We start from the raw sequence: 15,627 nt of genomic DNA, 5'->3' as shown, positions 1-15,627 counted from the left end.
GAGGAGAATCGGAAGGGAAAGCTGGTTGCAGGAGTGAGAGAGATTCTGTGATTCACAGGAGAACCTGAAGTGCAGGAGGTCGATCCTGGCTACTCCAGTAGCCTTTGGCCTAAGCCTAAAACATGTTCTAGAACAGGAATGAAAATGATGCATGGGATTGCTTGTAGGTATTTATTATTTTATCCAACGCTCTGTGTGTGTGCGTGTGTGCGTGTATTTGGAACGTGACTCTGTGTGTGTGTCTTTCTTATGCTAGCTGAAGTAGAGTGATGGCTAATTTAAAACTCTTAAATGCCCGCATATGTTTGCTCCAACTATCATGTGAGCCTGAAGAGATGAATTGTAAACAAAAAGTTGAAGGAAAGGGTCTCAAGCCACTGGGTTCAGCACTTGTAGAGGGCAGTTAAGCTACAGGGTCCCAGGGTAGACAGTATCTTCACAGGGAGACTGGAATCAGACATGGAATCTGGAGCTTACTAAGACTTAGGAAAGCTTTAAAAAAACCCAAACAAAAACACCACACATATGGGTCCAGCATGCTGGGATGCAAACAGCACTGTATCTAGACTTCTGGCAGACCCAGGCAAATGTTTAGTATCAAGCCCCCCCTTTGCCAGAGCTAATGATAGCACTAATCATTATTTTCACCATTTTGGGCCCCCCTTTCTATCCAGGCCCCAGGCGGCCACCCGGTTCACCCATGCTTGTATCTGGCCCTAGATGCAAATGTAGCAGTTTGGAAATGGTTCAGTAGCAGGAGCCTTACTACAGATGTCTGAGACAGTTCTGACAAATAAATCCAAATAGATACTCTAAGGCTGCATCCAGACAAGTTCACCCATGCGCTGTGAGGTACCATAGACACTGCCTGCAGCACCACACACCACATATTTAGGCATTCACTGCTCTGCTACCTTGTAGCGCAGGGAGGGTTTTGGACCCCAGGATATCCCAGGGTCAAAAAAACCCATGCGGAAAAAAGCAGAGTGGCTCATGGGGCAGCAGCTCGTGTCACCCAAAACCAGAGCCTAGCCAGCTGGAGCCAACTCTGGCTGCTGGCCAGGCTCCCAGCTACAAGAGTGCCATGGCTACAGCTTCCCCAGCCCCCAGGACCCCAGACAAGGCTGCTGGGACCAGCACTGTTGCCTGCCTCAGCCTTCCCTACCCTACCCAAAGTAACTTGCCACATGCCAGAGTGTGCATGGCACAGGCATTGCACTAGGACAAGTAGCAGTGGCACAAAGTGGGCTGCTACTTCTTGTCCCTGGGGAAAAAATCTATGCTCATCTGGACACAGCCTAAGAGTGTAAACAGATGTCATATTTCTCGCAGGAGAAAGCCTTTTGCACTGGGTTATCTTGCAGAGGTATCAGTCCATTGCCCTGCTTTAATTATCAGCAAAGTATGAGAGAGAAATTGTGCTAACAATTTTTGTCTGTTACAGCAGTGCTGTGCCCATCTGTAAGTTAATTGTGGGTCATTCAAAATCCCTGCCAATCATTCCAGGAATAAGCCTGGCAGGCAATGTGCTCTCACTGGCCACCTACTGGCAGGGGGGCAGCATTGGAGCTTAGAAGGGCTACACATAATTGGTAGGGCTGTGCAAAGCTTTGGTAGCTAATTCAATTTGAAGGAGCTTTGGCCTGATTCAGAGACCAAATCTCCAAATCCAAATCAAATTGGGAGACCAATTAAAAGCTCCAAATTGATTTGAAGCATCCGAATCGATTCGGAAAAGCTTCAGAAAGGCTTTGGCCGATTCAGCGATTCAGCCATAGATTAAATAGGTACCTAACAGGTGCCTCCAGCTGGTAAGTCTGTTGGGGCTGGGGGAGGGGGGAGGGAAGGGGCATGGGGGAAGGAGAGATTGAGGCTGGGATTAGGACAAGCTGCCCAGCCAGGGTGGTGGGGCACGTTACTCAGAAAGTCGGCCAGGGAGGTGCAGGATGTGGGTGCAGCAGCGCTGGTAGTAGAGGCTCTGCCCTGCTGCCACGTGCCCAGCTGAGGCAGGTGGGTGGGATGTGGGCATGGCTCACTGCAGGCAGAAGGGGGCGAGTGGCAACAAGGCATAGGCCCCACTCCCAGCGCTGCTGCACCCACATCCTATGCCTTCTGTGCCAGTGGGCAAGCAGCAGCAGAGCAGAGCCCCCACTCCCAGCACTGATGTGGGCACAGTAGCACTGAGAGCAGGGGCTCTGCCCTGCTGCTGCTGAGAGTGAGACATGCCTGCATCACACACCCCCTCCCCTGCACCAGCTGGACAGCAGCAGCAGGGTATAGCCCCTACTCCGAGCACTGCCACACCCGCATCTCATGCCCCCTGTGCCGGTTGGGCAAGTGGCAGCAAGGCATAGCCCCCCACAGCTCCCTCCATTGGGGCAGAGACAGGTACAGCCGGAGTACCCACAGGAGAAGCTCCCATGGCTGCCCTGCCCAGCCCCAGCCCTGGCCCAGCCCCAGCATCCCAGCACTTAAACAGAACAAGAACAATGCCCCACACTCACCGGCTACAGGAGCAGTAACTGGGGCCTCTGGCTGCTTGTGACAGAGCCCCCCCATGCAGTTTGGGTGCAATGCAGCTCAGCAGGGTGCCACATGCTGTCTAGGAGTTGGGGTGGCTCCACCTGTCAGCCAGAGCTTAGCACTGCCGATCCGAATCACTGAATCTCTCCAAATCAGCACCGAATCTCCCGAAGTGGATTCAGGCAAATCAATTCAGGACAGTGATCCAAATCTCCGAATTGAATCTAAATCAAATACCTCCCTATTCACATAGGCCTAATGATTGACTGTGCCACTCATGTTTTGATCATGGTTTAAACCCAATACAATCCATACTGCTTCAAATGAGACAGCAGCTTACAGCCTAAGGCAGTGATTCCCAACACTTTTAGACTCACGACACCCCTCATTAAGCTCAAGTCCTTGGAAAATGCCAGCCCTTCATTCTTTTCAGCAATTTTTCTGTTGCAAAGAACTTAAAAGATTGCAACAGGCCAGAATTTTTTTAACGCTGGATTCTTATTTGAAATCATTAGCTTTATCGTGTCAACCATGTTTACACACCTAGCACTGATAAAACAGGTATCACAGCTTCCCAGTTAAGACTCACTAGCCCAAGGCCACAACTACATACTATATGAAGAACACCTTTTGCAGTTCTGCTATATGGAATAGGCTTTGGCAAAAGGCATTGCTCAGTTGTGGCTGAAGGTTGTCTGTTTTTGAAGTATTTATTCTGTAGGGATAAAGGGGATGCAGGAGCTTTTTCCCCTCTAAAACATCAGATGGGACACAAGCAAAACATGATATCCCTGAGTCACAGTTGGGAATTTAGCTACAATACCTTGTGGCATTCCCCAGCCACCAAGAAGCACAGCTAAATGGTTAGGACAGAGAAATTGCACCTTAGAGTCTGGCTTCACACCCTTGGCATCAGTGGAACAATGGAGGTGGTGTAGTATATACACTATTGCTAAGAACCCAATCCTGCAAGCTGCTGAACACTTCCAAGGAGATACTTGAAGCCTCCACATGCATTAAAATCAACTGGAGCAGGCCAGAAGGGCACTTAGCACCCACAGACTTTCTACATAATAATTAGCAGCACATGCTCTAACAGTGCTTATGTACATTGTATTATTTCCCTGCCCAGCATGTGAAAAAAGTTCCACTTCAGGCCCAATCTTGCATTGTGCTGAGCATTCTGACTCTGATCCAGCCATACACTTAGCCACACACTCAACCATAAGCACACAAGTACTCTAATTGACATACATGAAAGGTAACCCTTGTGTGCTTAATCTTACATAGGCAGTGGAATATTTTGATCAGGCCCAAGAGTGTGCAGCACCTTTGTGAACTGAGCTTTCAAAGAAGGTATTAAAAGGATAGTTGAAAAAATGACACAAAATACCGCTCCTGTTAATCTGTCTAAGACTAAATCAGATTCAGGGCTAAATTCATCCCTGGCATAAATCAAGCAAAGAAAGGCCAGTGATAAATTTGGACCTTGGTGTGTGGCTTTTTTCTTCCTTCCTATAAAACCAATTTTGTAATTGCTTTGGTAAAATTTCATGAGTCTAATTTTATTAGCTATAGTCTCATTCAGACAAATTGCTAAAAGATTCCACATGATGATTTATGGTACTGACAATATGCAAAATCTTTCCAAATATTTGGATTTCTATTTTTACCTACCAGATTACCTCTGTGAAGGATGGTGTTTGTACTGCTGTCCATTGGAGCTGGGCAAAGAACGTCAGAACATTATGCTTTCCTAAGGTTACCGTATTTCCAGTTTCAAAGAAGAGTACACCTGTGGGGGTATAATATGATTGAGGGGGGCAGTGATATGCCTGTACCCTGCATCTCATGCCTGTACCCTGCCCCTGCACCTCACTCCCAAGACACAGATCCCCCAGCCCTGCTGCTACCCTTCACTCCTGACCCACAGTACCCCACCCCCAGATCATGCTGGTGCCCCTTATGGTGCCCCTTACTCCTAACTTACAGCCCCCCCATCCCTGCTGATACCCCTCATTCCTGAACCCCAGCCCCCTGGCCCTGCCCCACACTCCCACCCCACAGTCCCCCACCCCCATGGTGTCCATCACTCCCAAGCCACAGGCCCCCTCCGGCCCTGCCAGTCCCCCTCACTTGTGACTCACAGACCCCTGCCACCCCTGCCACCCCAGCCCTGCTCGTGCCCCTCCCTCCCAACCCACACCCCCCTGCCTCCCCCAGCCCTGCTGCCTATGCAGCTCCTTACTGCCCCCAAAGAACCCTCCCTACCCCCTTCCCCCGCTGGAGGGGCAGGCAGCTCCCCTGCTTCCCCTACCCTGCTGCAGCCCCAGCACTAGCAGGCATCTGCCCCCATCACATGCACACACACACACATCCCCCCACAATCCCCAGGCCCTGGCTTTACCTGCCTGCAGCTGCTGGGACTTGCAAGAAGACACATATGATGTCCCCCCTCCACTCCCCACAGCTTCTTGCTGGGGCAAGCCAGGAAGTGCCAGGAAAAACTTCAATGCTGAGTGGAAGCAAAGCAAAATCCCAAAGATTTGTTGATATTTTAAAAAGCCATCGAGACAGAGATGGGAGGACCCAAAAAGAGGACATGTCTGGGAAAACCCAAACCTATGGTAACCCTATCCTTTCCTACCCCTGCAAGTAATGAACATTATTCCACTCTGTAAAACATTTGAATGTTGTGGTTTCCTGGAAGCAAGATAGTTTGCTAACAGAGCCTGACTCCACTGTACAGAACAGTAGAACTGACAGTTGTGTCAGAGTTTTAAATACCAAGCCCTACTTGGAACTATAAGAGCAATTATTTCTTAATTTTTATTTTGTTTTATCACGAGGTTGTAAAATGAAAGCAATAATTGCGTCACAGTAAACAACGTCCAAGTTCTCTATCCTCAACTGCAGATGATCTGCTAGTCACCATTACATCTACTGGGGCAAACAATCATTTTCTTAATGGTGAACACAAATAGGAATAAATCAGCCATTTATTCATTCTATACACTTTATATTTTTATCTTGACCTTTTTCAACTTTATGTAAGTGTAATTATTTTAATAGCTTCTATGAATTTTCTTAAAACTCACTAGCACTTCCTTCTTTGCTGCTAGTTCTATTTTTAAAAATACTGTGGTCCACCTAAAACGAGATTAAATTAGTCCTTCAATATGTTTTCTTTGGCCAGTTATTTGTTCTTCAAAAAGTCTCCATGAGAAACAAACTTCCATTGATACCAATAAATTTAAATAAACAGGACTGTTCATGAAGGTTAAGCAAACTTAAAAAATAGGAGTGACTGTTTAGTTTTTGTAAATGGCCTAACAAATAGCTCAACTCCTGAAGTGTTCATTTCCCCTCAATATGCGGAAAATACAGATGCAGAAAACCCACTATACCAATGCAAAGTTGTGTTTGTGGCTAAGACAAAAGAATGCCTTCTGATCCCCTGCTTATTAAAGCCTTCTTTTGTTTTTACCCTATCCGACCCAACTGCTCACTGCATGTTTTACTGGCAGCTTTAACAGCACCAATACATTTCAGACTAGAAAAGTGTCTAGTTTAATATCTTATGACTAGCTCAATATGTACTGACCTCAAACCCAGGATAGTAGTAACTTGATATAGCAACTCATTATTGTTACTCCCAGCAAATTTCCCCTTGAAAGTGCCTGATGCTTTCCCCAAGCCTTACCCTCCCACCATCCATTCAGAATTTGTTTTTAATTGTTCAGGAGAAAAAATTCAAACTGTGAGCCAACACTATATTTCCAGGGGGTACAAGATATTAATAGAGCTACATTGTGGTCCTGTATATTGTAATAAACTGTGCTGTAATTTGTTTACCCATCGTAGACAGTAACTAACATTCAGATAAATGGAGTTGGCGCCTGCAAGATTTATGATATACTTCTGTGCTTAGCAATGTTTAATCAGGGAGTTAAAATATTACAGTGTAAAATCCTTTACAAGCATGCACAAACAGAGAACTACCATTAGAGGCTTGGCAGACGTACTTGGTGTCAAATAGTACCTCCAGACACTCTCAAAACACAAAAAGGAATATTCAAAGGACCTACTAGCTGACTAACATTATATGAGAACAACGTCAGAGCTCATTTTTTTATGGGCTCTTGCTTTTGAAGTGACAGAATGATAGGCAGGGACAAGTGGACTTGTCTGCAGGACCCATCAGGCTGAGAAGAGTGTGGGTGGGGGGGAGGTGAGTTTTGGTCAAAAAGGTGGTGGATGCCTGTCACAGAGCTTAGTGTGTTTGGATAAGACAGGCTAGCATGTGGGGGGATCAGCATGAAGCATCACACCTGGAGGAAAAGACAACTAGCTCCAGCCCCAGTGCCATAAGCCTGGCTCCACAAAGTCTAGCCAACATCTGGAATGGATATCAAGAGACACAGTGCAGCCCTGACTGGCGCTCCACTCTACCTTTGTACTTTTCACTGCAAATTGAAAAGCAAAACAGACATCAAGGATATATTTATATAACTGTCTTCGAGCTGCATTTTCTACTCCCATCTGCTGCACATGATAAGTTTCAAGTGTTTTCTAATAAAAAGGGAATTTTTTTTTCTCGTTGCTCGGTATACAAACTGACCTTTTTATTCACAGTTTTAAAAGAATATTAAATATTTTACAGCCAAAGGAAGTGTCAGTAGTATAACATTTTTCTGTTATTGAAACTATTGGCATTATTAACCCCATGAGCCGCTGCTCCGAGTATGCGTGTGTGCATGTGTGTGTGTGTGTGTGTGTGTGCAAGCATCCTTCTGTCTGCATGTGCGTGCCCATGTGTCTGCGGTTTTTAAGAACAAGAGAGACATTCTTTTGAGGTTATCGCTTTGTTTTCACATCAAGTTGTTGTTACATCTTTCAAGAGGGGGAGGGCAGTACTGTATGCAAAAACAGGAGATTGTGTGGTGAGCCACTCTGTGGGAGGGATATGGAGAAGGAATGCAGCCACCAAATCAGAAAAAATCTGTTTTCTCTCTCCACTTTTTAGCTATAAAAATGATGAGTGCAGATCACAGTGCTAGTTCGGTAGATTAATCATGAGGAAAGTAGCCAGCATGTGAGCTTGTTACGTTTGACTCCAGAGCTGACAAATTCCCCTTCCCACCACAGATAAGGCATTCAAAATGTGCCTCACGTACTCACTGTTCTATGAAGACACGAGGAGCAGGACATCCTAAAACTAAGAATGCAAAAGTAAAATGGGATTATATATATAAAAATGCAACTACTAGCTAAATTGTGAAATGTACATTAGTGAGCCAGGAAAATAGTGGACTCGTTCATGTAAGTGAACACTCCCAGTGAGAATGGAGCCCTTGCTTAGCCATTCCTGAGTAAGGCACTATTCTTCTCTTCCATAGTGGTGTAAATCAGAAGAAACTAAGCTGAGGTCAATGGAGTTACATTTATGTGAGTGAGATCAGAATAATGATCTCAGCTCAGTAATGAAGAGTTCATTCCCAAGATATAACAGAGACAACCATGCTGTAAGTATTAGCCAGATTTACAAAACTACAGTTCATTATTATTTGTTTCCATACTGGGAAGAAATGATCAGTAACTTATTCCATGTCCTAAAACAGACACTCTTCCTCAGACACTTGTGTGATATTCTCAGCTGTCTCAATGATAACCAGTAATATGAATTAGAGATTATATTTAGTGTAGGTGGAGCAGAGGACCTGGAAGGAATACTCCTAGATTCTGGTTTTGACTGCGGCTGTTTCATTCTATAACTTTACAGCCTTTATGTACGTAGGTTTATTGAGTTATACAAAGGATATAATACCTGCATCACATAGAGACTATGAGGCTTATAAAATAATTGTAATTAGTGCTGCTAGCTAATTTTATGCAGAAATCTTTTATGAATGTAAAATGGATTTTCATGACAAAAATGGTTTAACTGAAAATCCTGTTTTCCAAACTAAAAACCAGTGAAATAAAAAGTTTACTGGGGGGGGATAGGGGAGTCGTTTTTAATGCAATATAATACAAAAAATAAAAATGCTGATATTGATAAAAAAATATGGAGGAAACATTGCATTTGCTAACCATTTTTTCAGGGAAAAAAAGCCATCACTCCTCAGCCAAACTGCTTGTAACATGTTTTGATTTCCTTCAATCCCAGCACTAGTTTAAATATTATAATTAGATGTGATAGTATAAAAAGAATTCTACGCTCTCCGTTGTGGAACCCAGCTGATTTCAAGAGAGGACTAAATTTGGTTCAAAGTATATTCTTAGCTGAACCTTGCTATGACAAAGTACTATCAGATTAGCTGCAATCTGAAAACTGTGACCATTTCATAATATGCCTTGAAAACGTTTCTGTATTACAAAATAAGGAATATTTGCTTTGTTTCAAAATAAATAAATGCGCCTGTTCTTCGTTTGCTGATATCTTCTTGGGTGTTTTTTTTTTTTTCTCGTTCAGTTAGAAAGCTCAGACTTCATTAAACCTCCAAGTGATGAAATTTTATTTTGGGAAAGAGTGATAGTGAATCTGTGAAAAGAAATTCACAGTGTCAATGAAGCTGGTGAGATGCCGCAAAAAAGAGAAGAATCAACAAAAATAAACAGTTTTGATTTGGTTAAAAACCGTTCACTGTTTGGGTGAATCAAGCACATTTCAAAAGTGAAACAAATGCCCTTTCTCCCAGATACAAGAAAATGGTCTCTCTGAAATCTCTGTTCACTGTCAAACTTAATATGCATGCCCTATTTGCTTCTAAAACTTGACAATTTTGCAAAATTGTCCCACATGTAAAGTTATCAAAATGTAGTTTCATTTACATCTAGAAATGGTGAAATATCACTATCCATACAATCTGTAGATTCTTACTATTGAAAAAATGCTGTGGACATGAATGAGATGCCAGTACATAAAAAGCAAGCATTTCTTCATTTTCACATCTACATTTCTAAACAGTTTCATGCCAAACTATACTACATGTTTTCACATTATGTTGCATAACCATTCAAAATAAAAAAATCAATGTGTTTACCTTCTTAATAATAAGAAACTTTCCTGATTGTCTTTAAATAACACAGTCAATAGATAAAAGAAAAGCATTCCTGTGTCAATAGAAAATACTCCAGCATGTTAATGTATTAACTTACTGAAAAAACATGGAAGAGCTGTAAAATGGAAGAACAAAAGTTGACTAAAAGAGAAAAGAAATACATTTAACTTCTTTGTGTCTTTCTATATCCTGTAATAGAATCAATTTTGTACTAATTAATATTCAGTGATTGAGAAAATGTAAAGTACTATATATGCGTTGCCCTTTTGCATTAATATCTCTTGTTTGTTCTTGCTTTTACGGGGAATGGTTCTCTGAAGAACACATAAGGAAGCCAAGTAGTAATTTTTTGTGGGTCTGCTGTGAGAGAGTCTGGCTGAAGTAGCCCATGCTACATGGCTATATAGTGTAATGCAGAATGTGATGAAATTAGCATGCAATGGAGGAGTTAGATTTCCAATGCTGAAAGGCACTGTCTGCAGATTCTGTACTGAGATTACATTAAACACCTAAAATGTGCTGGATTGGGTTCAGAATCTAACCTGCCCTCCCTCATATTTAATGCAGTCTACAGTTTGTACATTCTGTCTCTTTACCAGTATCTGTCTGATAAAACCGAATTGACAATGCTATATATACTGTAACCCTGAAAAACTTCTAACTACAGAACAATTGTTTGCTACAGAAATAAAGTAATGCCATTCCTATGAAATCTATGAACTCAAACCGGGGATACAGAACTAGTGGTTGCCAATAACTTTAACTTCATTTATCTATATTTGGCAAAAATTGTGCTGCAGCTGGAGATGAAATGCTGAGCTAAATAACTGCAGAGACGTGAGCTCCAAAACAGCAATTACTGAGCTGTGCTGCCTTGTATAAGATTTTACTTTTATTTATTGTATTTAAAGCAACTCTCTAGCTATGTACTGTACAAGGAGTGTTGTCTATTCAAATAATGCCTGATTGCAAGGCATCTCCACTTCACTATCAAGATATTAAAGTGTCTAGCAAGGCAATATGTCTTTCATGCAGTCAGACTAAAGTGGTGTACATGCGTGCTTTACCACTCTGTGTACCTTTTTATTGTCTTTAATTGCAAGGAATGACTCAGTTTAAATCTAAACTGGGTGTATCACAAACTGGGCATGCATTTGATTTAATTTTTCTTCTTACCAGCACAGCTATTGATAATTATAACAGGCTAAAGGGAAAGAAGGCTCTCTCTTCCCTATTCGCCACTACAGCAAAGACCTCCATCACTGCAGGCTAGATTGTGCAGTCTTTAGTCATGGTTACAAGCACATATTCGCATGAGCAGTCCCTATGAAGACATAACTTGTTTGAGTAATAGCCAACTGACATAAGACAAGGTTTAATCATCTACGAGGGTAATGGGGAAGAGTGCTTTATATAAAGGTTCTTCTAAGAGGAGGTGTCTATTTTCTAGTGTAATAATGAATATTTATTCACATACCTACCTAGTTAATACACTTTGTCTAAAGTACACAACTAAAAACCTTGCAAAACAATACAGCATATTCACTATGGATGTACAAACTTCTTCAAGAGAAATGCTGATGTTTCCATATGAAAAGAAGGAGCAAAGAATGATGATCTGTTAGGAGTTTGCTACCTGTAGCTGTCTGGAAAACAGAGGTTGCTGCGATAATTTTATTTTATTTCTCAAAACGGTGACAATTGGTACCACTGGGACAATGATACAAAAGTGATATCAGTATTAACAACTATTGAAAAGCTGACTGCATAAATTCCAGAAAATATGTCCAAGATTACACAGCTTCCTTCATATACTGTACAGGGACCATAATAGGCAGCCCAACCTACACTAGTTTTCTGCTTGGCCACACTTGCCTGGGGGCTCTGACTGGCAGCCCAACCCCAACTAATGAACCAGTTGGCCATTGTCTGGGCCTCCTGATTGGCTACAGGGAACAGCAGCCTCTCCGTTTAGATCCCCCTGTGGCAGCAGACTGAAGGTCAGTCAACTGTTCTTCCGAAGGTCTGTTGTGGGAAGCTGCTCTGATCTGTTCTCTGGTTTCCTGGTTCCTGACCCTGCTTGGTAGGGCTGTGCAAAACTTCTGTCGCTGATTTGATTCAGTGGAGATTTGGCTCGGTTCGGGAGCTGAATCTCCAAATTCAAATCGAACCAGGAGACCCTTTAATCTCTCTGAATCAAATTGGAACCCTCCAAATGGATTTGGAAAGATTTGGAGAGATCTGATGATTCGAACATAGACACAGTTTAAATGTTTTTTCTACATACCTCAAGGTACCAGGTGGCCTGTGAACACTGAGATGCTGGGGCAGATGGAGCGTCCCACAGGAGTGGGAGGAGGTCCCCAGCGCACTCAGCAGTGGACCCGGAAGTGGACCAGAAGCACTTCCAGTCCACTTCCGGGTCTGCTGGGGAGTGCGTGGGGGACCCTCCCACCACCCCCTGGCTCAGTGACTGGTGCCTCCTGGGTCTGGGGCTGCACCCAGGGTCCCTCCAAGGCTGATCTCTGAGCCGGGGGTGCAGGGGGGTGGGTCCCCCATGCACTCAGCAGTGGACCCGGAAGTGGACCAGAAGTACTTCCAGTTCACTTCTGGATCCGCTGCCAAGGGTGCAGGGGTCCCCCCCATGCTCCTGTGAGACACTCTATCTGCCCCACCATTGTAGCATTCACGAGCCACACCTGGTACCTCAAGATATGTAGAAAAAACATTTCAAGCTGTGTCTATGGCTGAATCACTGATTCTCTGAATCAGCATTGAATCTTCAGATTTGGATTTGGCCAAATCAAATTGGGACAATGATCCAAATCAATGAATCAGATCACTGTCCCCTGATTTGGGCCAAATCCAAATCTGAATTGAATATGGCCCATTTTGCACACCCCTACTGCTTGGCTCTGTTCCTAAACAATGGCTTTTTGGACAGTCCCCTTGGATCTGGTAGCTTAGGCTGCTTACAGACATTAAAAAAAACCAAAAATGGTGCTTTACTTTAAACTCAGCAGAGGCATTTCGTTAGTTGCACCCGGCTCACCCAATATCTGTATAAATCAGAGGATTTAGTGGGGCTTTTTTGGTACTTTTTTCAAATAGCTGATTGAATCTTTCAGATAAAAGTGCCAAAAAGCCACAGTGAAGCATCTGATTTATACAGACACTGCAGAGCCAGGTCAAACTAATGTACTGCTTCTTCTGGTAAAGCATTTTTTTTCCACATCTGTCAGCAGCCTAAGTCTCTGACTCCTGAACCCTGGCTAGTGACTCAGACTGCAACTGAATTTCCTTTCTGAACTGGTGCTTGGTCCCTGATTCCCGCCCCCGCCCCCTTGGCCTGTGTTTTGAACTCTACCACTGTCTCTGGCCCTCCTCTGGTGGCCTATTCCCTAGGCTAGATTGCATATTCCCTGGTCCTTATACCCTGATCTTACTTCTTAACAAAAATGCTTTGTCATGTTTCTGGCTACCTCCCTTCCTTCTAGCTTTACCCAAAATCCAAAATTCAATCCTGAGATTTCTTCTTCCTGCTATTTCTCTGCCACATGAAAAGCTACCTAACCCAAGCCAAGAGAATTACGGAAAAATTCTTATTTGTACATGAATCATTTTGTCTACCACATTACTCCTTTTGAAATCCCTTGGACCTCATAGATGTGGACCTCATCTCTTCAACCTCATAAGAAGGTGTGATATGTATACCATCCTCTACTTCCAGGAGATAACCGTATTTGAGAAGACATTCAAATCACAGGAGGATGGGTATTATTGCTAGCATTGCCTAACCTTCTACAGAACTCTCACCTTCCCAGATTACAGCTTCTATTTTATTTTTATTTCAGAAAAGTTCCTTTCCACATGAATCTCCTACTCAGAGAAAGATACTCTAAACACTCTGTGAGCATAATCCAGCTTGTGTCAGATATGTTGTTGAATATTAATTAGTTGGGGGTTTAGTGATGCTGGAATGTCTGCTTCCACCTTAAAAATTACATTCACTGTACATGTTAAATTTTGTTTGGGCTGTTATCCCTCAGCATAACATAGAGCAGCAATGGCAGAGACATGTAATTTACAGTCCAGTGTCTACATTTCATTCTTATATAAAGAACTCAGTTATGCTTCTTTCTTTAAAGTAAATCTTTCCTATCCTTTATCATACACCACTAATCATGCATCTTACAGAAAACTGTCCACATTCCAGAATTTTTTATATGACAAATGGCTAAAGTTTAACATGTGTGGACATGCAAATTTTGAGGTAGCTGCAGAAAAAGAGGTCTGAACAAAAATCAAAATAGTCTTACCATATGTCTAAGAGTAGAATCATTGCCATTAATTATCTTTTTACCAGTTTCATACCCCTTTACATTTCCATAAAGCTTCTGTAGCCCACGTGTACATGAGTTTGTACTTCCCTCTCCAAATGAGGGAATTATTGGCAGGGCACTGTGTTGTGGAGGGACACAACAGGCCAGTGGCCACCTCCATCCCCTATAGGGTCAGGTCCAGTCAATCAATTACTTAACTATATACAGATTTATTATCACAACAAAACCATTAAAGGGTAAAGACATATATATATAATCTATGTACAAGTTTACAAAACAATAAACCCTATTATATATATATATATATATATATATATATACACACACAGATATACTACACCCAGTTTGCGGGGGGGCCCCCTGTGGGGACCCTCTCTCCAGGGTATCTTGCCACTACTCCGCAGTCCCAGAGGGTTGCCTCTTGTTCTCCAGGTCAAGCTCTGTCCCTGCCGGGTTTTTCTGCCGCTTGACTCTGCTGCCACTGTCCTGGCTTAGGGCCACAGGCACCGCTGTGTGTAGTGGATGTTTTGCCTTATGCTGGGGGTTGGAGGCCTGGACAGCCTTGTGCAGCACTGGGGCTTGGTCTGTTCCCAGACCCTTTGGGCTGTGTTGGCTGCCCTGTGTCAGCAGCTGTAGACCCGAGCCACCTCAAGCAGCTCCCAGGGTCTCTCACACTCCATGCAGCGCCTCCTGCACCGAGCTCCCAACCTCGTTCCGGGGGTTGAGGACCTGAGCCACCCCAAGGGTTCCAGAGATCCTGCTTCATGCACCCACCTGTGTACTGTGTCTCTGGCTGCACACCAGAGGTTGCAGACCCAAGCCACCTCACGCAGCTCCCAGGGTCTGGACACCATACACCGTGCTGCACACTGAGAACCTAACCGCTGGAGCTGTCCCCCACTCTCCACTGACAGAAGTCTTCAGGGGCTCTTCCTGGGCTCTTGCTTTGCACTGCTGAAAAGCTCTCCTCAGCTCTTCTAAACCCAGCTCTTCTCTCTTCTCTGTCCTTGATGCATCTGCCCCTTGTGCTGGGCATGAAGCTCCTTTTATACGCTCCAGGGCTCCGCCCCTGAAGTGTTCCGGACCTGACAATTTGCAGTCTTCAATCAGATCCGGGGAAGCTCTTCTCCCCCTCCCCTCAGAAAAGGGGCATGATGTTATTTCTCTTGCTGCCTCCTGATTGTTGGATGGGCTCCACCAATCAAAAGAGCAGGTTCTCAAGCCTGGGATTCAACCCAAGCTCTGAAAGGTAAGGCTGCTACACGTCAGTCAGTCATTCCTGATTGATTCTGAGGCTAGAATAATGGACCTATATTTTTTCATGCATTGGCAAGATCAATGTTAGAGTAAGAGATTGATTTACCCAAGCATCAAACAAAATAATGATATTCACAGTCTTCTACCCTGTATTTGTACAATCAAAATCTACATTGTCTTGAGGAAGTGTTACCTGTTTCTAGACTCCTATTCTTATTTGATTTTAGTGAATATATTCTTATCATTAGGATCCATTCTCCATCATCCAATCTATCACCCTCAGGACTTTGATTCCATTCTTAGCTACTTAACAAAGCAGAGTGAGGCTTTGGAATGTATGCTACACTGATATAATTTATTAACTGAGGCAATGAGAGCAGCCAGTATCTTGCTCATCAAATGAAGAACTTGTGCTGACTGCCAGTTGTCTTGTGCTCTGT

The 15,627-nt window shown here is 43.5% G+C and overlaps 1 long non-coding RNA gene across 1 annotated transcript in view; it reads right to left on the bottom strand.

The window, feature by feature from the left end:
* The window catches only part of LOC149872674 (uncharacterized), a 339,877-nt gene extending 334,487 nt beyond the window's left edge, over positions 1-5,390 (bottom strand). The window contains exons 1-2 of the long non-coding RNA XR_016440235.1: positions 4,931-5,390; positions 4,201-4,318 (exon numbers count right to left, since the gene is read on the bottom strand). This is a non-coding gene — a long non-coding RNA (uncharacterized LOC149872674). The remainder of the gene's footprint in view (positions 1-4,200; positions 4,319-4,930) is intronic.
* Positions 5,391-15,627: the final 10,237 nt, after the last annotated feature.

The sequence above is a fragment of the Crocodylus siamensis genome, chromosome 1 (assembly GCF_052110815.1).
Source record: "Crocodylus siamensis isolate JL-2025a chromosome 1, ASM5211081v1, whole genome shotgun sequence".
Classification (NCBI taxonomy): domain Eukaryota; kingdom Metazoa; phylum Chordata; order Crocodylia; family Crocodylidae; genus Crocodylus; species Crocodylus siamensis.
The sequence above is the reverse complement of the archived record's forward strand: the minus strand, read 5'-3'. Positions and strand labels throughout refer to the sequence as shown.